At 42.3% G+C, this 24,734-nt stretch overlaps 1 protein-coding gene across 2 annotated transcripts in view; it reads right to left on the bottom strand.

Moving 5' to 3' along the window:
• The window catches only part of SEMA4A (semaphorin 4A), an 82,494-nt gene extending 64,322 nt beyond the window's left edge, over positions 1–18,172 (bottom strand). Inside the window, exon 1 of one of the 2 annotated variants that reach the window (XM_089658784.1) lies at positions 18,004–18,172. The gene's annotated coding sequence lies outside the window, so the exon portion shown is untranslated. Of the gene's footprint in view, positions 1–9,473; positions 9,950–18,003 lie in introns of those variants that run through there. The other variant, XM_089658783.1, reaches the window with a different exon arrangement.
• Between the last annotated feature and the right edge of the window lie 6,562 nt (positions 18,173–24,734).

Here is a 24,734-nt window from a genome sequence, read left to right as displayed (position 1 = left end):
TCCAAGCCCAGATCATCCAGGACCCGCCCCCAGCCTGTGATTGGACAAACGGTGACAATCTCACCTGTCACTCTGCTCTCTCCTCCTATCAGCACGATTCAGCCTACTTCCTCTGAGCCCAGGTTATCCTGGATCCGCCCCCAGCCTGTGATTGGACAAACGGTGACGATCTCACCTGTCACTCTGCTCTCTCCTCCTATCAGCCTGCTCTTTGTTAGCACTGATTGGCTGCTTGTGCCTCCCACAGTTTGAGCCTCGGGGGAAGCCAATAGGTCACAGGTAATGAGTGGGCGGGGCTGTTCTAGAGAATTCAGCCGGCTCATTGGATAAAAAATGTCTCATTAGGATTCCTGAAGCTGAACTCACAAAAAACTAAATATTACCGCCCCGCTCCGTGCGCCGAAATCCTCTGCAAACCCAGATATTACTTTATAAACGTAGCAGTGACATCATCGCTGGGCTGGGCAGAGAGCAGAGCTGTGGGAGGGGCCCAGCAGGCTCCACCCACTACAGAAATCTACAAGAGGGGGCGGAGACAAGACCTGTCCCCCTGCACAAGGTGAGACGACTTGTGGGAGGGGCCAAACAGTCTCCACCCACTACAGAAATCTGCAGATGGGGCGGAGACAAGACCAGACACCCTGCACAAGGAGAGAGCAGAGCTGTGGGAGGGGCCCAGCAGGCTCCACCCACTACAGAAAACTACAAGAGGGGGCGGAGACCAGACCAGTCAGCCTGACAAGGAGAGAACAGAGCTGTAGGAGGAGCCCAGCAGTCTCCACCCATTACAGAAAACTACAAGAGAGGGCGGAGACCAGACCAGTCACCCTGCACAAGGAGAGAACAGAGCTGTGGGAGGGGCCCAGCAGTCTCCACCCATTACAGAAAACTACAAGAGGGGGCGGAGACAAGACCAATCACCCTGCACAAGGAGAGAGCACAGCTGTGGGAGGAGCCCCCTAGGCTCCACCCACTACAGAAATCTACAGGAGGGGGCGGACACCAGACCAGTCAGCCTGCACAAGGAGGGAGAGCAGCAGGGAGCGGTCACGTGGCGTGTGGCCCTTTAGCGCGCTCTTTTGCCGCCGCACACGTCTCTGACGCAGGAAGCAATAGCAAACGTGAAGCGGAATCGTGGCTCAAGGTGCAAGGTGTGTACCGGCCCTTTAAGAGAGAAGCTCTGCAGCGCAGCTTGTGCATCACATGCAGGAAGTCAGGTTGGCGGTGGTTCCTGCAGCGACACCGGGGGAGGGGAAGTGTGAACATTTTCTTGAAGGGCCCCTGACCACAGAGTACAGTCTGGTTAGGTAAAAGGTTGAGTTCCCAGAACTGACGAGAAGTGAGTCTGCAGGGGGCCCGCCGGGAAATTCCACTTCTGCTGAAGGTAAACCGGTCTCCTCTGGCAGATTCTTACCTGCTTCTGTCCCGCAGATACAGAGACAGGGGGGGGGGGGGGGGGGTCTGCACGCTGTCAGTACAGCTGGATGGTGAATCTGCATCTTGGTGATCCGAGCCGCCCGGCTAATCTGCGGCCAAAGACACGAAGCTCACCGGCAGCCAATGGAGATCTCTGCTGGCCTGGGCCCCCACGCTGTCCGGCAGGAGTCCCCAAACTAAGCCAAGGATGCTGCACTGGGGATGCCCACAGGGGGCCAGGGGCCTGTATGGGAGTACTGCCTATACCCCCCTCCCCCGTATTGGTGGCCCCGCCTCCAGCGAGCCATCACAGCTATTATTCTGTAGACATCTGGACTACTGTCCATTCATGCCGACCTGACAGGGCTGGGCCCCGGTATGGCTTCAGTATGACCCCGGTATGGCCCCAATATGACCCCGGTATGACCCCAGTATTGCCTCGGTATGGCCCCGGCATGGCTTTGGTATGGCCCGGTATGACCCCAGTATGGCACTGGTAGGGCTTCAGTATGGCCCCCAGCATGGCTTCAGTATGACCCGGTATAACCCCGGTACGGCTTCAGTATGGCCCCAGCATGACCCCGAAATGACTTCAGTATGGCCACGGTATGGCTTCAATATGGTCCTGGTATGACCCAGGTATGGCTTCAATATGGTCCTGGTATGACCCAGGTATGGCCACGGTATGACCCAGGTATGGCTTCAATATGGTCCTGGTATGACCCAGGTATGGCCCCGGTATGACCCATGTATAACCCCGGTATGACCCAGGTATGGCTTCGGTATGACCCCAGTATTACCTTGGTATGACCCAGGTATGGCCCCGGTATGACCCAGGTATGACCCCGGTATGACCCATGTATAGCCCCAGTATGACCCAGGTATGGCTTCGGTATGACCCCAGTATTACCTTGGTATGACCCAGGTATGGCCCCAGTATGACCACGGTATGGCCCCGGTATGACCCCAGGTATGGCTCCAGTATGACCCCGGTATGGCCACGGTGTGACCCAGGTATGGCCCCAGTAAGGCCCCGGCATGGCTTCAGTATGGCCCCGGTATGACCCATGTATAGCCCCTGTATGACCCAGGTATGGCCCCAGTATGGCCCCGGTATGACTCCGCTATGGCCCCGGTATGACCCATGTATAGTCCCAGTATGACCCCGGTTTGGCCCCAGTATGACCCCAGGTATGGCTCCGGTATGACCCCAGTATGGCCCTGGTATGAACCATGTATGACCCCGGCATGGCCCCAGTATGGAGGTGGCCCCAGTATGACCCCCGTATAGCCCCAGTATGGACGTGGCCCCAGTATGACCCCCGTATAGCCCCAGTATGGCCCCAGTATGGACGTGGCCCCAGTATCCCCCCCTGCTGGATATCCTATTTCTTACACTTCATCGCAGCCATTAAATCCTTCAGACATTTTCACAACTGCAGAGCCGAGGCAGCCAGGAAACCAGCATTTCCCAGGAAGAGTCAGCAAGCGCTAGCATGGATCCCGCATGACAAGTCCACGCTCAGACCCCACCGGGCCCCTGGGGTGGGGAGAATCCATTACTGAACGATTGATAAGAAACGGAGAACGCTCGCGGCAGATCACAACGCGGCACAACGATTGAGAACAGATCGGCGATCGGGAAAGGAATCCCATCGCAGGACGGACACGGGACAGGAAGTCACCTCCAGCCAATCGTTTGATCCCATCAGATGTATCCGCATCCATTCCCCCGCCAGTGTCTACATCAAAGGCAGGAGCTGGGAGATGGCCGAACGGCATGCCAAAGCGATCACCTGGGGGATGTTAATGCTTCCTTTCTACACAGCATGAGACGGCCAGCTGGTGTGATTTACAGGAGGATATCAAAGAGGGACTCTGAGCCAATAGAAAAGCTGGATGTTATAATGTACAGTCTGATCACCGGGGGAGGGGAGACTGAGGAAATGCTTCCCCCTCCTTCTACAAAGTTACAATGTACAGTCTGATCGCCGGGGGAGGGGAGACTGAGGAAATGCTTCCCCCTCCTTCTACAAAGTTACAATGTACAGTCTGATCACTGGGGGAGGGGAGACTGAGGAAATGCTCGGTGGGGGGAAGGGACTGAGACGTGATGAGGATGTATGGAGGAGATGGACGGAAAAGGTGACTAATAATAATAATCATTTTTAGATTTGTACCGTCGGGGGAGGGGGGGGTCTGGCGGTTTTCCGCCTGGCAGTATTCGTGTCGTTGGTTCGAATCCCAACCACGGCACCACCTGCCTGGAGTTTGCATGTTCTCCCTGTGCCTGTGTGGGTTTCCTCTGGGTACTCCAGTTTCCTCCCACACTCCAAAGACATGCTGGGAGGTTAATTGGCTCCTGTCTAACTTGTCCCTAGTATATGTATGAATGTGAGTTAGGGACCTTAGATTGTACGCTCCTCGGGGGCGGGGCCTGATGGGAATGTACAATATGTATGTTAATTGATGTCGCTATATAAGTACCTGAAATAAACAATATAAATAAATGAGTGTGAATGAGGGGGGGCGGGGGGACAGTGAACGTGCGGAGGTAGGGAGAGCACACACGTGTGTCCCGTCTTCATACATACAACATACATCTGTGCTGGATGATAGACAGACATGGCTGGGAAGCACAGGGCAGTGGGGAATCCCGACCAATCACCGACCTCATAGATCTTGGAGATGGGCGGAGCTCCAGGAACAATCTGCGGGGACCGGGCCCTATACAGATCTATAGATGTAACCCAATTCCGGGGATTATTTCAGTCGCCTCGTTTGGCTTCTCGACCAATCACAGAGGAGGTGGTGACTCCGGCCGCCGTCACGTCTGCACCGAGGAGAGATTATGGAACTCTGACCCCCCCCAAACATCTGCTCCCCCCCCCCCACTCCGCACCGCGCCCGTCCAGATCAGCAGATGCCGCGTTAATCTGCCGCCGGGTGATAAACTCACAACGTGCCAACCAGCTGCTCCGACCACCTCTGGAGGTCAGAAAAATCACCGCAGGCATCCAAAAGCGTCCCGGGACCCCCATTTTTTTTTGAGGGTTTACAGTATCGCCCAGAAGTGAGCCCCCCCCCCCCCCCTAAGTGACAAGGTCCAAATTGGGCCCAATCAGCCGTTTTCCCTCCCTGGTGTCATGTGACTCGTTAGCATTACAAGGTCTCAGGTGTGAATAATATCCACCAGCTACGTGATGACGTCATGGAGAAGAGGAAGAGGACTCCAGCGGCAACCTGTGAAGCTCTGGTGACCTCCATGTCCAAGAGGGTGACGGCAGTGCTGGAAAATAATGGCGGCCACACAAAATATTGACACTTTGGGCCCAATTTGGACCTCGTCACTTAGGGGTGGAGTCACTTCTGGGGGATATATATATATATACAATGTTTCAAAAGTAAACATTTATACACCAATGACAGAGGATTCCCAGAGCACCGAGGGGTTCCTCAAAAGAGAGAGAACAGCAGCAGCTGCTTTCCTTCAGACTGTAGCGCTCTGTAGGTGAATGTCAATTATTTTGAGGGTTCCCACCATCCCTGTGCCAAGTTCCCGGGTCTGTACACCCGCCGTGCCCATTATGAGGGGTTCCCACCATCCCTGTGTTGAGTTCCTGGGTCTGTATGCCCGATGTGCCCATTATGAGGGGTTCCCACCATCCCTGTGCTGAGTTCCCGGGTCTGTACACCCGCTGTGCCCATTATGAGGGGTCCCACCATCCCTGTGCCGAGTTCCCGGGTCTGTACCCCCGCCGTGCCCATTATGAGGGGTTCCCACCATCCCTGTGTTGAGTTCCTAGGTCTGTACCCCCACTGTGCCCATTATGAGGGGTTCCCACCATCCCTGTGCTGAGTTCCCGGGTCTGTACACCCGTTGTGCCCATTATGAGGGGTTCCCACCATCCCTGTGCTGAGTTCCCGGGTCTGTACACCCTCTGTGCCCATTATGAGGGGTTCCCACCATCCCTGTGCCGAGTTCCCGGATCTGTACCCCTGCTGTGCCCATTATGAGGGGTTTCCACCATCCCTGTGCTGAGTTCCCGGGTCTGTACGCCCGCCGTGCCCATTATGAGGGGTTCCCACCATCTCTGGGACTTGTAGTGCAGCACACATCATCCAATCAGCTTCCAATAAATGACACAAATACCATTTTCTTCCCCGAATCACAATAATCTGCCAACTCAGACACCAACGATGGCGAGCGCAGAGAATTTCCAGCACGCTGGACAGGATAGAAACCTTTCCTAACAGCGCCTCCTAGTGCCCAGCATTGCTATTTCAGCGTTGATAGATTTTCATTGATTTCTTCTTCGCCTCCTCGCTGGGAATAATTATTCGTTTTCCTGATCATCCGATTCCAATCAGCGGAAAAACAGATAATTGATCGCCGTTCTAGGAAACCATCCGATGTCTCGTAGCGGTCAACCGTGAAAATATTAGCGCCAATTTATTTATTTTTAATACGGATTAACGGCAGCCGGAGGTATGCGTTTGTACAGCGATATATATATATATATACTCATTTATTATATTTATTATATTTATATACACACAAATATTTATTTCATGTCCGCCATCATGCGCTCCAGTATATGTTGGTGATACAGAAAAAAACAATAGATGATTGATGATTTTTAATTTCATTTAAAAAATAATTTATTTTGTTTTTAGATTACATTTTATATATTTATTTAGATTAATGTAGTATAAAAATATTTATTTTGTTTTTAGATTAAATTTTATATATTTATTTAGAATGGTGTAATATAAAAATATTTATTTTGTTTTTTTAGATTACATTTTATATATTTAATTGGATTAATGTAGTATAAAAATATTTATTTTTGGATTGCGTTTTATATATTTAATTAGATTAATGTAGTATAAAAAAAATATATATATTTAGATTTTATTTATTAGATTAATGTAGTATAAAAATATTTATTTTGTTTTTAAATTAAATTTATTTAGAATGGTGTAATATAAAAATATTTATTTTGTTTTTTTAGATTACATTTTATATATTTAATTGGATTAATGTAGTATAAAAATATTTATTTTTGGATTGCGTTTTATATATTTAATTAGATTAATGTAGTATAAAAAAAATATATATATTTAGATTTTATTTATTAGATTAATGTAGTATAAAAATATTTATTTTGTTTTTAAATTAAATTTATTTAGAATGGTGTAATATAAAAATATTTATTTTGTTTTTTTAGATTACATTTTATATATTTAATTGGATTAATGTAGTATAAAAATATTTATTTTTGGATTGCGTTTTATATATTTAATTAGATTAATGTAGTATAAAAAAAATATATATATTTAGATTTTATTTATTAGATTAATGTAGTATAAAAATATTTATTTTGTTTTTAAATTAAATTTATTTAGAATGGTGTAATATAAAAATATTTATTTTGTTTTTTTAGATTACATTTTATATATTTAATTAGATTAATGTAGTAAAAAAATATTTATTTTTGGATTGCGTTTTATATATTTATATAGATTAATGTAGTATAAAAAATATATATATTTAGATTTTATATATTAGATTAATGTAGTGTAAAAATATTTATTTTGTTTTTAGATTAAATTTTATAAATTTAATTAGATTAATGTAGTATATGTATATATTTTTAGATTCAATTTTATATTTTTATTTAGATTGATGCAGTATTAAAAATATTTAAATTTATTATAGATATTCCATTAATATATTCTATGATGGCTTTTCTATAATTAAATGTTTAAAATTTATTTATTTATTACAGGTACTTCTATAGGGCCGTCAATTTATGCAGCACTTTACATATATATTGTACATTCACATCAGTCCCTAACCCTCAAGGGGCATACAATCTAAGGTGTAATAAAATATAAATAAATTAAAATATATAAATAGAACAGAATATATTAAAAGAATAATGGAATATCTATATTTAAAAAATCTAATTTTTTTCTAAAATAAAAAGAATATTTTTTTCTATAATAAATATTTATAGTCTGTGGGAAATCAAATAAAATATTTAAAATATAAATAAGATCTAATAGAATAGCCATCATGGAATATATTAGTGGAATATCTATAATAAATGTAAATATTTTTAATACTGCATCAATCTTAATAAAAATAAAAAATTGAATCTAAAAAAAAAAAAAATACATTTTTTACTACAATAACCTAATTAAATGTATAAACTTTAATCTAAAAACAAAATAAATATTTGTATACTACATTAATCTAATATATAAAATCTAAATATATATATTTTTATACTACATTAATCTAATTAAATATATAAAATGCAATCCAAAAATAAATATTTTTATACTACATTAATCTAATTAAATATATAAAATGTATTCTAAAAACTAAATAATATATAAAATCTAATCTATAAACCAAATAAATATTTTTACACTACATTAATCTAATAAATAAAATCTAATCTAAATATATATATATATACTACATTAATCTAATTAAATATATAAAATGTAATCTTAAAAACAAAATAAATATTTGTATACTACACCAATCTAAATAAATATATAAAATGTAATATAAAAACAAAAAAACATATTTATAAACTACATTAATCTATTATATAAAATGTAATATAAAAACTAAATAAATATTTTAATACTATAATAATGTAATTAAATATATAAAATTTAATCTAAAAACAAAAAAATATTTTTATACTATAATACTCTAATTAAATATATAAAATTTATTCTAAAAACAAAATAAATATTTTTACACTACATCTAAATTAATATATAACATTTAATATAAATAAAACCAAATAAAATAGAATTTCTCCATGAATAGCATATCTATATTAATGTAAATATTTGTATATCCTACAAAATAAAATCAGAATTATAATAAAATAAAATCTACGTAAGCCGTCCATTTAAATTCAATTTTCCGAAATTTGTGTTACAAAAATGTAAAATTTATGAGAAACGCGCAAAATTATAATTAAAAAAAAAAAAAAAAAAAGGTAAAAAGGTACAGCGATCGATTCCGCCAATTTTATTTTTACGCTTTCAGTTACAATTTTATAATCGAACTGGAGCCCGGGGTGGGATTGTCAGGCGGACGGCGAGGAGGGGGGGTTCCGTAAGCGTTCATATTAGAAATAATATATTTATTGCGATTTTCTCCCCGGGGAGGGGGCTCAAAGCGCTTATCAAATTGGTGTTGGGATGGTGGGAGAGAAGAATTTGTCAGGTGTTGCTCGGGGGGAGGGTTACCTTACAGGTTGAGGGTCTTAAGATCCCCATGGCGAGGTGGATCCATGAGCGTGGAAAGAGTCGCCATGCGGGTTGGGGGTCCCCGTGGCGAGGGATTGCCAGGCGGCGAGGTGGATCCTTGAGCGTGGAGTCGCCATGCGGGTTGAGGTCCCCATGGTGAGGGATTGCCAGGTGGATCCATGAGCGTGGAAAGAGTCGCCATGCGGGTTGGGGGTCCCCGTGGCGAGGTGGATCCATGAGCATGTAAAGAGTCGCCATGTGGGTTGGGGGTCCCCGTGGCGAGGGATTGCCAGGTGGATCTGTGAGCATGGAAAGAGTCGCCATGCGGGTTGGGGGTCCCCGTGGCGAGGGATTGCCAGGTGGATCTGTGAACGTGGAAAGAGACGCCATGTGGGTTGGGGGTCCCCGTGGCGAGGGATTGCCAGGTGGATCTGTGAACGTGGAAAGAGACGCCATGCGGGTTGGGGTCCCCGTGGCGAGGGATTGCCAGGCGGATTCATGAGCGTGGAAAGGGTCGCCATGCGGGTTGGGGGTCCCCGTGGCGAAGGATTGCCAGGCGGCGAGGTGGATCCTTGAGCGTGGAAAGAGACGCCATGCGGGTTGGGGGTCCCCGTGGCGAGGGATTGCCAGGCGGATCCATGAGCGTGGAAAGGGTCGCCATGCGGGTTGGGGGTCCCCATGGCGAGGGATTGCCAGGCGACGAGGTGGATCTGTGAACGTGGAAAGAGACGCCATGCGGGTTGGGGGTCCCCGTTGCTGGGGATGGCGCTTACCTGCGGCTCTGGGCGAGGCGGCAGTCTTCCCTGTCGTACGTTGGGGTGGGGGGGTCGTCCGGGATCCCTCCCTCGTATGCGGCGGAGGTGGGTGTGCGCCTTGAACTGACTATTGTCAGCCGGTGCGGTCTACGCTTCGTCGCGGCGGTTTCCACATCTTGGGGTTGCCATGGCGACCTCACACCATTTAATCCCCGGGGCGGGTGAGAGTCCTGAGGATGAGGGGAGGGAGGAGCGGCTCCCAGATGTTCTAATAAAAAGCCTTTTTCCCGGCTCGGGGGGAGGAGGAGGAGGGGGGGGGGCTTCCACGGCGAGGGGAGATCCCACCTATTGTGAGAGAGGCGGCGTGTGGAAATGGGGATGACATCTGTCAGCGTCCCCTCCCCTCCAATACACGCACAGAGAGCCCAGGGACCAACGCCGGGACCCCGGAACGCCCCGCGTTTCCTCGCCACCGCCTATGTCGGCGATACGATGCGACACCGACCGCCAAACCGTTCCCAGACCCCCAAATGTCCCCGTATCATTCACCCCCCCAGCCATGATGTCATACTATGGGAGGGCGTGGCCTGTTTATTATGGACATAAGGAGACAGTGACAGCCTGGGGGGAGCGATGTTCTGCAGATCTCTAGAGGGGTCAGTGATGGAATAATCTGCAGAATGTATCAATATGGATCTGTCAGGAGGGGGAGGGGACGGAGCGATGTTCTGCAGATCTCTAGGGGGGTCAGTGGTGGAATAATCTGCAGAATGTATCAATATGGATCTGTCAGGAGGGGGATGGGATGGAGCGATGTTCTGCAGATCTCTAGAGGGGTCAGTGGTGGAATAATCTGCAGAATATATCAATATGGATCTGTCAGGAGGGGGAGGGGACGGAGCGATGTTCTGCAGATCTCTAGAGGGGTCAGTGGTGGAATAATCTGCAGAATGTATCAGTATGGATCTGTCAGGAGAGGGAGGGGATGGAGCGATGTTCTGCAGATCTGTAGGGGGGTCAGTGATGGAATAATCTGCAGAATATATCAATATGGATCTGTCAGGAGAGGGATGGGAGGGAGCGATGTTCTGCAGATCTCAGTGATGGAATAATCTGCAGAATATGTCAGTATGGATCTGTCAGGAGGGGGAGGGGACGGAGCGATGTTCTGCAGATCTGTAGGGGGGTCAGTGATGGAATAATCTGCAGAATATATCAGTATGGATCTGTCAGGAGGGGGAGGGGACAGAGCGATGTTCTGCAGATCTCAGTGGTGGAATAATCCGCAGAATATATCAATATGGATCTATCAGGATCAGAATAATCTCCTTCCTGTACATGGGAGTGGCTCACACACCTTCAGATTGGATGACGTCGGCGGGCGTACCTGCGTGTTCCATGTTTGCTGTCGCTGTGGGCGGAGCTCCCCATAGGTAGGCTATCAGGGGCGGAGTCACGTCCCTCCCTCACCGATCAGAACATTCAGGATTCTCGGATCGGACACTTTGTATCAGGTTCTGTTCTGATGGAAACACCTGAGTTTTGGGCGACCAATCAGTGAGCTGGGAGGGTGGGGCCAGGTGTCACCTGTGGCTCTAATCAGCCCCCTCCAATCACCTGAGGCTTTGCTGCCCCCCCTCCCCCCCTAGGCATTGAAGGCGATCGCTCAGATATTCGACCGATCTCAGACTCCCGTGTCGGTGAGGTCACGGCGATCTGGATGTCGGTGTGAAGATCACCTGCGTCCGTGGCGTCGCCGCCGAGCGAGCGCCCTCTTTAGCGATTTGCCAACGTAAAAAAAATTGTCCCGTTTAGATGTCGGCGTCCGACGAATCGGCTGCAAGCGCACCAAAAATGTCGTGGAAAGGGACGTGCGTCATTCTTGCGTGTGACCGCGCGGCGCCTTTCTGCATTGGTGCGCCGAAAATCACAATGGTCAGCAGTCGTTAAGGAGCGCGGCTGCAATACACGGACGCACCGGCAGGATCCAACGTAGGCGTGAAAATCATCGTGAGAAAAAACGCAGCGCGCTGCACTTTTTTTTTTGTTTTTTAAACATGCGTGGAAACGAGGCCCATGGACATACGTGAACATTTTGTGCGGACGTGGTTTTTCCTGCCATTAAAAGCGCGTCCGCTGCACTTGGTGCAAATGAGCCGTTAAGGAGGCCGCTGCGTCATCGCGCGTTACGCCGCGCAGTGACGTGCATCGGATTAGGAACGGTGCCGAACGCACAACGGATGATAAAACATGCGACCTGAAAATGCGTCGGACCGCAACGTGCCTTGCGCTGCACTGCGCTCTGCTGTAGAATCGATCGGCACCACCACAGAGCAGGCGGGTCGCCATGCTCGGTAGAAATGCGTATTTTAGCGCACGCAGCTTTTCTGTGCTCCAAGGATGAGAAAAATGAACGCGCGCCTTCGAACTTCAGGGGCCCACATTCATTTTTAGTGCCTTTAAAAATGCGCTCTGCTGCACTTGGTGCAAGTGAGCCAGGACGTTGCGTCATCACGTGTTATGGTGCACGGTAACGAGCCGTGAAGTTGTGTCATCGCGTGTTATGGTGCACGGTGACGAGCCGGGACGTTGCGCTATCGCGTGTTATGGTGCACGGTGACTAGCCAGGACGTTGCACCATCCTCTGTTTTGGCGCACAGTAACGAGCCGGGACGTTGCGCCATCGCGTGTTATGGTGCACGGTAACGAGCCGGGACGTTGCGCCATCGCGTGTTATGGTGCACAGTAATGAGCCGGGACGTTGCGTCATCACGTGTTATAGCGCACAGTAACAAGCCAGGACGTTGCGCCATCGCGTGTTATGGCGTGCACTGGATTATGAATGGCGGCCAAGAACATATGCGACCCAAAAAAGTGGCGACCACAACGCGCGGTATGTGCCCTGCGCTCCGCTGTAGAATCGATCGGCACCACCACAGAGCAGGCGGGTCGCCGTGGAAACGCGTCTTTTAGGCTCCGAGGACGGATGAGAAAAATGAAAAAAAAAATTTAATTAGAGGAAATAAAGGCGACAAAAGTGTTACAAAGTATCAGACGCCCAATGGAGGGAGATTAAAGGGTTAAAAAAAAAAAAAAGAGTGCGCTGGCACCACATGGTGGAGGAGAGCTGCAACTGCACCACGGCCCACACAGGTCACCAGTCACAGAGGATCTCAGCCTCCCCCCCCCCCCTTTAGTGTTGGGTGGGGTGTGGAAGGGTTACCCCCCCCCCCCAGGTCTTTAGGGGCAGATTCGCCCTCTGTGTTTCGCCTGGTGTCACTGAAATTGAATGCAAAATGTGTGTTGTCACCAGAACAGGAAGTGATAAATCTTCCAATGGGGACACCTGGGGGGGCTTCTGTTGTGTCTCCAGTACAGGAAGTGAGGATAGATTTTCTAATGGGGGCACCCGGGGAGCTTCTGTTGTGTCTTCAGTACAGGAAGTGAGGGTAAATCTTCCAATGGGGACACCCAGAGGGTTCTGTTGTGTCTCCAGTACAGGAAGTGAGGGTAAATCTTCCAATGGGGACACCTGGGGGGGCTTCTGTTGTGTCTCCAGTACAGGAAGTGAGGATAGATTTTCTAATGGGGACACTTGGGGGGGCTTCTGTTGGGTCTCCAGTACAGGAAGTGAGGGTAAATCTTCCAATGGGGACACCTGGGGGGGGGGCGGCTTCTGTTGTGTCTCCAGTACAGGAGGTGAAGATAAATTTTCCAATGGGGACACCCGGTGGGGGGCTTCTGTTGTGTCTCCAGTACAGGAAGTGATAAATCTTCCAATGGGGACACCCAGAGGGCTTCTGTTGTGTCTCCAGTACAGGAAGTGAAGATAAATCCTCAAATGGGGACACCCGGGGGAAATCTCAGAGGTGACACAACTTCCAACTCTTCCAAACTCCATCCAAAACCGAAATAACATTTTGGCTTCTGAGGAGTATAAAGTAAAAAAAAAATTTTATTTCTAGATTTGGATGGAGTGGAGAAGGTTTAGGTCCCCTGCCAGGTTTTTTTTTACTGTCTGTGTCCCCGTCAGGGAGATTCCCCCTCTCTATCCTTCTTATATCATTGAAAGCAAAAGAAAACCCCAAATTTTGGGTTGTCACCAGAACAGGAAGTCAGGGGGAATCTTCCAATGGGGACACTAGTTCTGCTGACAACCAGGGATTCCCTCACTTCCTGATTTGGTGATGGGACAGGAAGTGGAGGGAAATCTCCCCCAATGGGGACACCTTACAGGGGTTATAACTCTCTCTTAGTTAATCCAAAACATTAAAAAAAAAAATGTAATTCAATGATAGAAGAAATATGAAATAATATTATTAATCCTCAAAATAAAAACCCATCATAAACAAAACAGATAAAATAGATAAAATTAGAAGAAATATGAAATATTAATAAATAATAAAAAATTTAAATAGATAAAATTGGAAGAAATGTGAAATATTAATAAATAATAACAAAAAAATATTTCAAATTTCTTCCAATTTTATCTTTATTAATAAATAAAAAAATAAAATAGATAAAATTGGAAGAAATATGAAATAATAATAAAAAATATAATAGATAAAATTGAAAGAAATATGAAATAATAATAAAAAATATAATAGCTAAAATTGGAAGAAATATGAAATATTAATAAAATAGATACAATTGGAAGAAATATAAAATATTAATAAATATTAATAAAAAATAAAATAGCTAAAATTGGAAGAAATATGAAATATTAATAAATAAGAAAAAAATAAAAATAGCTAAAATTGGAAGAAATATGAAATATTAATACATAAATAAATATTAATAAATAAAATAGATACAATTGGAAGAAATATGAAATATTAATAAATATTAATAAAAATAAAATAGATAAAATTGGAAGAAATATGAAATATTAATAAATAATAATAAACAAATAAAATTGATAAATTAAAACAGAAAGAAATATTAAATAATACAAATAAAAAAATACTATATAATAAATAAATCTGTTTAAAAAAATAAAAATACATATTAAATGTTAATAATAAATAATATAAAAAAATCATATAAAAAACTGATACATTTTTGTCCGATTTCAGAGCCGGATCTTTTTCTGCGTCATAAGGATATTTTTTTCTAAAATCTTCGTGAGAAATTCATTCTCGGCAGTATTGGTGGGGGGGATGGGGGGGTTTGGAGAGGATTTGATCAGGAAATCGCATAAACTTTCATTCCCCAAATTCCTCCGGACACTTACAGCCCTGGAATCCAGGACACGGGGAGGAGACCCTTAAAGGAACAGTCCTCAGCAGCCCGGTACAAGCAGTATGAGCTGTAAGATTTCAGTCTCCTGCATTCCCTGTACAGCAGAGCTCAGACTGATGGAGGGAGAAGCAGCAAAAGGAGCCAATCAGTTCAGGTACTGACGAGAAGCGTGCGGATAGGAGGAGAGAGCAGAGCGACTGAGATAGATGAACACATCACTATTCTGCTTCTCCTTTCCCTGTCCAATCACAGGCTGGGGGCGGGTCCAGGACAACCTGCGCTGGTTGAGGACATCTAGTGGCAGATAAGAAGTACTGCGGGGGGGATCTCCAGCTTGAAGGTGAATATTGCAGCTTTTGTTACTTTTGAGCGGAGTTCTTTCTATGGAATCGTTTTCCTGACGGCAGATCTGCATCCCGTGTCTGTGGGTGGAATCGGCCGTCCGCGGCATCCCACGTCTTGTGACTCCAGAAGAACTCTCTGTGGGATTGAAGGGGCCCATTGTGTGCCCGCTGGGACCGCGCCATCCTCCTAAGAAAAGGGGGTCTGTGTGAGATCCGGAACATTCTGCTCGCGGAATGTTCTCCAGATTAATCGCCACTTTACAGAGACAGCCGGGAAAAAGGGAAGACGTACTGCCTGAGAAACCCCGCGAAGGGGGCGGGGCCGGACCCAAGAGCTGACACTCCAGCTAGATCTGTCTGGTTTATTGGTTCTATATACACAAAGTCGACGATGATTAATGATATTATTTCATATTTTTTCTGTTTTATTTATTTTATCTATTTTATTTGTTCATTATGTAGTTATTTTTATTATTTCATATTTTTTCTATTTTTTTCTATTTTATTTTTTCTATTTTATTTATTTTATTTGTTCATTATGTAGTTATTTCATTTTTTTATATCTTTAGTTTATTTTTTATTATTTATTCATAATTAACATTTATTTTTCTATTTTCTTCTATTTTATTTTTTTTTCTATTTTATTTATTTAATTTTTTCTATTTTATTTATTTTATTTGTTCATTATGTAGTTATTTCATTTTTTTTTATATTTTTATTTTATTTTTTTAATTATTATTTTTTCATAATTAACATTTATTTTTGTATTTTATTTAGTTTTTATTATGTATTTATTTTATTTTTATTATGTATGGTTGTTGATAGACTCCCCCCCCCCCCCCCCCCCCCCCCATTGCGTCTCTCAATCACTCAAGAGGCAACACAGCTCATAAAAAGCGGGTGAGGGGGTCTCACTCCTCCTGCTGCACATAATCAGAAGATCCAGAGTGGGGCAGAATCGGGAAGTCGACCTCACACGTTACATGTACAATCTGATCACATGACACCATACATGCTGCAATCTGACCGTATGACACCATACAGGAGCACGTTGGGTGATCAGTACTGGGAGTGCATCGAGGGATGGTGCGGGGGGCTCATCGGGTGATCAGTACGGGGGGGGGGCTCATCGGGTGATCAGTACGGGGGGCGCTCATCGGGTGATCAGTACGGGGGGGGGGGGCTCATCGGGTGATCAGTACAGGGGGGGGCCATCAAGTGATAAGTATGGGGGGGCTCATCAGGTGATCAGTACGGGGGGGCTCATCGGATGATCAGTACGGGGGGCGCTCATCGGGTGATCAGTGCGGGGGGGGCCATCAAGTGATCAGTATGGGGGGGCTCATCAGGTGATCAGTACGGGGGGGCTCATCGGATGATCAGTACGGGGGGGGCTCATCGGGTGATCAGTACAGGGGGGAGCTCATCGGGTGATCAGTACGGGGGGGGGGGCTCATTGGGTGATCAGTACAGGGGGGAGCTCATCGGGTGATCAGTACGGGGGGGGCTCATCGGGGGATCAGTACGGGGGGGAGCTCATCGGGTGATCAGTACGGGGGGGGCTCATCGGGTGATCAGTACGGGGGGGCTGATCGGGTGATCAGTACGGGGGGGGCCCTCATTAGCTTCTATCTGGAGACATGGTAATCCCAGTTTTTCCCTCCGTGGAATGCAACCCACATGGACCTGAGGCTGTGGTTGGGCTGCATGGGACCCCATCTCCCCCCCCCCCCGCCTTTCCTTCACTCGGGGCCCCCGGCACTGAAGGCCCTCGCCGATGGAGCTAGCACTTCTTAGACCAATGACAGCACTCTTGGGGTGCAGTGACCCCCCTTGCTGGGTCATATTGTCACCTCTGATTCTGGTGACCGGTCCCGGCTGTACCGGATTGCTGCACCATTAGACCCCGGGCGTACCCCGTTACTGCCACACTGTGATCCTGCGGATTGTCCCTGGCTGTACCCCCAGTTGCTACCATTGGACTCTGGGTGTACCCCCTTTGCTGTACCCTATTATTGTCCTGTCATCCTGTTAGTTGTCCCCGGCTGTTCCCTGGATTGCTACCACTGGACTCTGGACAGGCTGTACCCCCAGATTCTACCACTGGACAGGCTGTACCCCCAGATTCTACCTCTGGACAGGCTGTACCCCCAGATTCTACCACTGGACAGGCTGTACCCCCAGATTCTACCACTGGACAGGCTGTACCCCCAGATTCTTCCACTGGACTCTGGACAGGCTGTACCCCCAGATTCTACCACTGGACAGGCTGTACCCCCAGATTCTACCACTGGACTCTGAACAGGCTGTACCCCCAGATTCTTCCACTGGACTCTAGACAGGCTGTACCCCCAGATTCTACCACTGGACTCTGGGTGTGCCCCTTTACTGTATCATATTGCTACACTGTGATCCTGCGGATTGTCCCTGGCTGTACCCCCAATTGCTACCATTGGACTCTGGGTGCACCCCCTTTGCTGTACCCTATTATTGTCCTGTCATCCTGTTAATTGGCCCCGGCTGTTCCATGGATTGCTACCACTGGACTCTGGCCAGGCTGTACCCCCAGATTCTACCACTGGACAGGCTGTACCCCCAGATTCTACCACTGGACAGGCTGTACCCCCAAATTCTGCCACTGGACTCTGGATCCTGCTGATTGCCCCCCGGCTGCACTGCTGTCCTGCATCTCCCTGGACCTGACCCCCGCTCATCCACATTGCTCCCGGGTACCCCATGGACCAAGACATTACCTGCAGTAGTCCCCAATCCTCCGCTTACCCCCCCCCATAAAGAACCCCCTCTGTAGCGGGGGACCTGAACCACGTCTGATCTCTGCGGGTGGTCCGCTCTGCTCACACCCCCATCACACAACATGTCAGCGATCGGTAAGCGCAGCAGGAAACGATCGGAGACGTCCCATCGGCACACAAGACACCATCGTACATTTGGGGGTCACTTACTGCGCCCGGTGGGCTCCCGCACGGTCCTGGCATCTCCGCGTCTCCTCTCAGTCTCTGCCTTGAGCCGGCGCCGGGGTCACTGTCAGCTCCGGGAAAAGCAGATTACAGAAGATTTACCAACCTCACTCCCATAACCCCATTAGTGACGCTCACAGCAGCCAACGGGAACTGGCGGCCACTCGGATCCCTGACACAAAAGGGTTGTCCCCGTCCCCCCCCCTGCTGTCCCTAAACCCCCCCCCCTACTGTCCCTCCACCCCCAGGACTGGAGGCCGACCTCACACAAGTATCTGACCCAGAAAACCCACGGCCTCCGAGAACCACGAGACCGCGCGGGGGGGGGGAAAGAGAGGAGAAACCGGCAGCCAGGGAAATTAATCCGCACGCCGCGTCCAGCAAACACCGCAGCTGAGCGAAGGACAGCAAGTCCACCTGATTACCCAGCCACCTTGCGGCCAGATTCAGCAGGATTTTCACAGTGCTTATGGAAGGGAGGCCCACTGCCTGAAAGGCCCTGTTTTTTACTGTTTATTTTTATATACAGAATAAAAAAAAATAAATAAAAAAAAGATAAAGTATAATAAGGACAATACACAGATATAATAATAAAAAATTAAAATATCTCCATTTATTTAGTATTTTTTATTTTGTGTAATTTATTCTAAATATATATATATATATATATATATATATATATATACATATCTTATGATAAATTAGAAAAATAAACAAAATAAAAAATACTAAATAAATGGAGATATTTGAATATTTTAATATTATATCTGTGTATTGTCATTATACTTTTTTTTTCTGTATATAAAAAATATATATAAAAATAAATATATATTTTATATATTTATTTTTTTATTTATTTTATTGTAAATATATATATATTACTTAAAAAAATAAAATAAAAAAATTATATATATATATTAATTAAAAAAATAAAATAACAAAATTAAATATATATATATATATATAAATTAAAAAAATAAAATAACAAAATTATATATATATATATATATATATATATATATAAATATACACACAATAAAATAAATAAAAAAATAAATATATGTATTTGTATATTTTGTCCATTTTTCACTGCCTAGCCCTGTAAATATTTTCCTATTAAAAATATTAAAAACCACTAAAAAAAAAGTTTAGCTTTAAATATAATTTAAAAAATAATTTAGAGGAGAAACAACAAAAGTCAGGGATTTTTTTTTTTTTATTTTTCTCCCATATACACAACATATTTTGCTGAAGTGCTGCGATTGAGATATAAGCTCAGAACGAACAGGCTGCATGAAATCTAATCTTAGCTCACGGCTGCCCTCTGTGACTCTGCAGACTGGCCTCCTATCTGCATGCTGCAATGGCCTCCTCCTATCTGCACTTTTCAATGGCCTCCTCCTATCTGCACTTTTCAATGGCCTCCTCCTATCTGCACGCTGCAATGGCCTCTTCCTATCTGCACGCTGCAATGGCCTCCTCCTATCTGCACGCTGCAATGGCCTCCTCCTATCTGCACGCTGCAATGGCCTCCTCCTATCTGCACGCTGCAATGGCCTCCTCCTATCTGCACGCTGCAATGGCCTCCTCCTATCTGCACGCTGCAATGGCCTCCTCCTATCTGCACGCTGCAATGGCCTCCTCCTATCTGCACGCTGCAATGGCCTCCTCCTGTCTTCTTGTTTCTTGTATCATCACTGGTAGAGAGATAACAGGATGAGATTGCTACACATCGGTCCAAGGAGCACACAGACACGGGTCGGGTTCATTGGTCTTTATTGAAAAGCGTAAAGCACAGAAATTTGCTGCTATTGTAAATCATAGAAAGAAAGCAAAAGCAACGGAAAAAAAATATACAATCATCAGGGAAGAAGGGGGCGGGGCTGGATTGGGCGGGGCTAGATTGGGGCGGGTCCCCCCCCCCCCTCCCCCGGTCAAGGAGAACGCTTTATAAGGCACTTGAAGAACATTAACAAGGCGACTGATCTGTACCCTGAAATCTGAGCGGTTTAGGACCAGGAGGCGTCGCGGCGCAACATATTGGCCGACGTTACGCGCAATACCGGAAAAGACTCCAGGGCCGTCCTAAGGCACTTAGGGAAAACTTCCTGCAACCAATTTAAGGGCACATTAAAGCGTCGAGGTCGGTTCCTCCGTCTAGCCGTAGCGGTGAAGTACGAAGTATTTATATTTAAAAAAAAAAAAAACAACAAAAAAAAACCCAACAAAAAAAAAACAGCAAGAAAAGAAAAAAACCACAACTTTCCTTTGTGCAAAATCAATGGCTGGATAAAAAAACATCTTCGCGGTTTCCTGCGCACGACATACAAACAAAGCCAGCGTAAACGCAACTGCCACTAGCGCGTTTCAACAGTACTTAACCCACTTTCCAAATCAGCGTTTCCCCCTCCGGCAGGGAAAATAAACGACTTTGCAAAGACCACTTATACAAAAAGATCCGGGGTTATATTTTTAATATTTTATATCATTTTTTTTTTAATATATATAATTTTTTTTTTTTTGAGGTCCAAATGCTTCAAGAAAACTGTGCTTTGTATTTTTATGTACGATCGGGGGTGGGGATAAGGCTTTCGCTTACAACAGCAAAAAAAAAAAAAGATGAGCAGAATAATAGGTTTTGATTAATTGTGCGATTAGAAATATTTTTTTTTTTTTTTTTTTTTTTTAGTATCATAAAACACCAGTCGTTAAAGGATTTTGGCAAATAAATTGTATCCATTAGATTTTTAGAATAAATGGCAACAATGCAAAAAGGTCGCGGTCCAGGATCATTTTCTGACCTCAAAAAAAAAAAAAAAAAAAAACCTTTTCATGGTTTCAACTATAGTTCCTATATTTTAAGTGCACTTTGGTTCGTCCTAACAAGAGACGAGAAAAAATGGCTTCGGTGAAATGGATTTTGTTGAAAAATTATCCATTTTTACGAAAAAATATTAATTTTTTTCAGATTCTCAATAAAAGAAAAAAAAAATTAAAAATAGGACCAGCGATGAGGGAAATTTAGAATTTTTCTTTTTTTCTCAAAATTTCAAAAAAAATAGCAAAATTGCAAAAATTGCAAAATTTTTTTTTCAAAAAAAGTTCTGCCATTTCGGCAAATTGTATTGAAGTCAATGTGGAAGGCAATATTAAGGTGCTTTTGAGGGTGCAGCTCATTAGGCTGCTTAGGGAAAAAAATAATCTACTTTTTTTTTTATTTAGATGATTTATTTTAGTTGCGGAAGGTAATATTTAGGCATTTGTAAGCATGCAACTAAATATATATTTTATTATATTTAAAAAAAAAAAAATTATGTTAAGATGGTTTTTAAAAATGCGGCTCAAGGATTTTGTTTGGGTGTATTTGAGAGCAATATTTAGCCATTTTTAAGGATTGCAAAAAAAAAAAAAAAAAAAAAAAAAAAGACTTTTTTTTTCTTTAGATGGTGCATTTTTTTGGCGGTGTAGTGGAATCAATGCAGAATGCAATGTTGAGGGTGCATAACAAAAATATGATTTTTGCAAAAATTTAGCATTGCATTTTTGAGGCATATTGTAGTCAATGTGAAAGGGAATATTTGGGCATTTTAGGGATTAAAAAAAATATGAATTTTGCCTACATATGGTCTTCCAAATATTCAATCCAAATATTTTTGCACCCTAAAAATTGTTTTTTTTTTTTTTTGCATCGCCTTAAAAACACACATTTTATTACTATTTTCTGTTACTCTCCAAAATATCTCCAAGAAAAAAAAGTAATTTCCTGAATTGTATCTATAAAACTTACAACAAAAAGAAATCAGATTTTGTTTTTATTTAGAGGGCTTTTTTTGTAAGGTGTATTTATTGTAGTTTTTTTTCTTGGTATTTGTGTTTTTCCTATTTTTTTTTAAGCACCAGAACAGGTGAAAGGAGTTCTTGTAACCCCCCCAAAACCACCTTATTATCGCCAAATTTCACCAAAATCTTCCAATTATTTCTTAAATTTTAGAGAAATTGAACCTTTCCTTCTTGCTCATCCCTAGGCCAATTTTTAAAATTTTTCTTTTTGCATCCCTTTAAAACAGACATTTTATTACTATTTTCTGTTTATCTCCAAACCCCCAAAACCACCTTATTACCGCCTTCCAAATTTCACCAAACTCTTCCAATTTTCTATGAAATTATAGGGAAATTAAAAAAAAAAAAACTTGATTATTCTCAATCCTAGTCCCAATTTTACACTCACACACATTATATATATATATACACAAAAATGAGACTAGGCATGAGAAAAATCAAGTTTTTTTTTTTTTAAATTTCCCTAAAAAAAAAAAAAAAAAAAAAAAAAAAAATATATATATATATATATATATATATATATATATATATATATATATTAAGGAAATTAAAAAACTTGATATTTCTAATACCTAGTCCGAATTTTACACTCACACACAAATGTATGTATATATATATATGTAAAAATGGGACTAGGTATGAGAAAAATCAAGTTTTTTAAATTTCTTTTTTATATATATATATATATATATATATATATATATATATATATATTTTTTTTTTTTAGGGAAATTAAAAAAAAAAAAAACTTGATTTTTCTCAAGCCTAGTCTAATTTTTACACATATATATATACACACATACACACACTTTTTTTTTTTTTTTTTACTCCCTTAAGCCTGGAATTTTATGAATATTTTCATTTTTTTTTCAAAATTATTCCAATATGTGAAAAAAAGTTGCAATTTTTAAAAAAAAAAATTGCAGAACCTTTGCTCTGAGCTGTAGAAGATACGATATATATATAGAGATGGATATACATGGAGGAAAAGATTTATCTAGGCGACGGTTATAAATTTCAAGCGGTAATATATCTTACTGGCCAGCATTTAAGTGCAAGCAACATGGCGGCGAGGGCTACAAAACGCGACCCTCCGATTAATCATACGAGCCAATGAATCCAAAGGCAGTGGCGCCCCCCCCCCCCCCTTGAACAGGAAGTTCAGGCTTTGGCTTTGACAACCGAGTGTTAGCAATATACATACGGAGCAAGTTAGGTCATGTGACTTTTGCCCCTCCCCAATATCACAACAACTTTATCCCCAAAAAAATCATTTGTACCAATTTTTTTTTTTTTTGGTAGAGTGCAATTATCTCAGTTTTATTATTTTGCATTGAGATATGCGATTCAGAAAAAAAAAAAATTTATCGCGCCACAACAGGTTCGCGCCCGCGGTGGCTTTAGGCACTGAGCTCCCTTTTGATGAAGCGATTATTTTTCAAGTAACACGGAGTAGTGTCTTCCGGGGGGGTTGTAAACATGGACCTCCCTAAAGAGGTTTAGCTTTGGCTAGATTATTGACGGCGACCTTTTCGCGGTGCCAGTCACCGTTTTTTTTTTTTGACGCGCCGCGCCAGACCCGAATGCAATTATTTGGCTTGGCATGCTCACCGTCTAGCGCATGTTTAAATGAAAAAGGCAAAACGCTCAAATCACTATTGTAACCCATATGGAAGAAAAATATATTTGAAAAATATATTTGAAAAATATTTTTCCCAAATATATTACCATATACTACAATTTTGGCCATATTCAATATATTTAAATATTTTATATATATTTATATATATATATATATATATATATATATATAAAACAACAAAATATAATAAGATACATGTAGTATAAGAATAGAAAAATACAAAAATAATTGTACAATGTATTTTTTTTATTTTGTATATTTATTTTTGTATATATATTTATCTTAATAGAAATGCATTTTATTTTATTGACACATTTTAAAAATACTCTTCCGAAATATATTGCCATGTTTTTGAAATACTACAATTTTGGCCATATTCAATATATTTCAACAAATATGTATATTTTTTTATTTAAAAAAAAAATTATATATATATATATTATGTATGTGTACATACTGTATGTTGAAATGCCTTTTTATTACAAAATATATGAAGAATAGTTTTAAAAATACATTTCAAATATACTGTAGGTCTTTAAAAATACAAATCTACATTTTTGGAATGCATTTACAAATATATGTAAAATTATATGTTAAAATGACTTTTTTTTATATGGTAAAAAAAATCTGAAGAATATATTTAAAAAATATATATTTTAAAAAATATTTTTCATATATTTTGTAATATATAAAAAATGCATTTCAACATGCAGTATGTATGTGTGTGTTTATATATATATATATATATATATATATTTATTTTTTTTTTTAATATATATTCTTCAGATTTTTTTTTCAATATATAAAAGTCATTCTAACATATTTTTACATATATTTGTAAATGCATTCCAAAAATGTAGATTTGTATTTTTAAAGACCTACAGTATATTTAAAATGTATTTTTGAAAATATTTTTCATATGTTTTGTAATAAAAACACATTTCAACATGCAAAATATATATATAAAAATACAAATCTACATTTTTGGAATGCATTTACAAATATATGTAAAATTATATGTTAAAATGACTTTTTTTTTATATGGTAAAAAAAATCTGAAGAATATATTTAAAAAATATATATTTTAAAAAATACTTTTCATATATTTTGTAATATATAAAAAATGCATTTCAACATGCAGTATGTATGTGTCTTTTATATATATATATATATATATATATATATATATATATATATAAATAATTTTTTAATTTTTTTTTTAACATATTCTTCA

The sequence above is a fragment of the Staurois parvus genome, unplaced genomic scaffold, assembly GCF_062004578.1.
Source record: "Staurois parvus isolate SC_StPar_1 unplaced genomic scaffold, SC_StPar_1.0 ptg001094l, whole genome shotgun sequence".
Lineage (NCBI taxonomy): Eukaryota > Metazoa > Chordata > Amphibia > Anura > Ranidae > Staurois > Staurois parvus.
The sequence above is the reverse complement of the archived record's forward strand: the minus strand, read 5'-3'. Positions and strand labels throughout refer to the sequence as shown.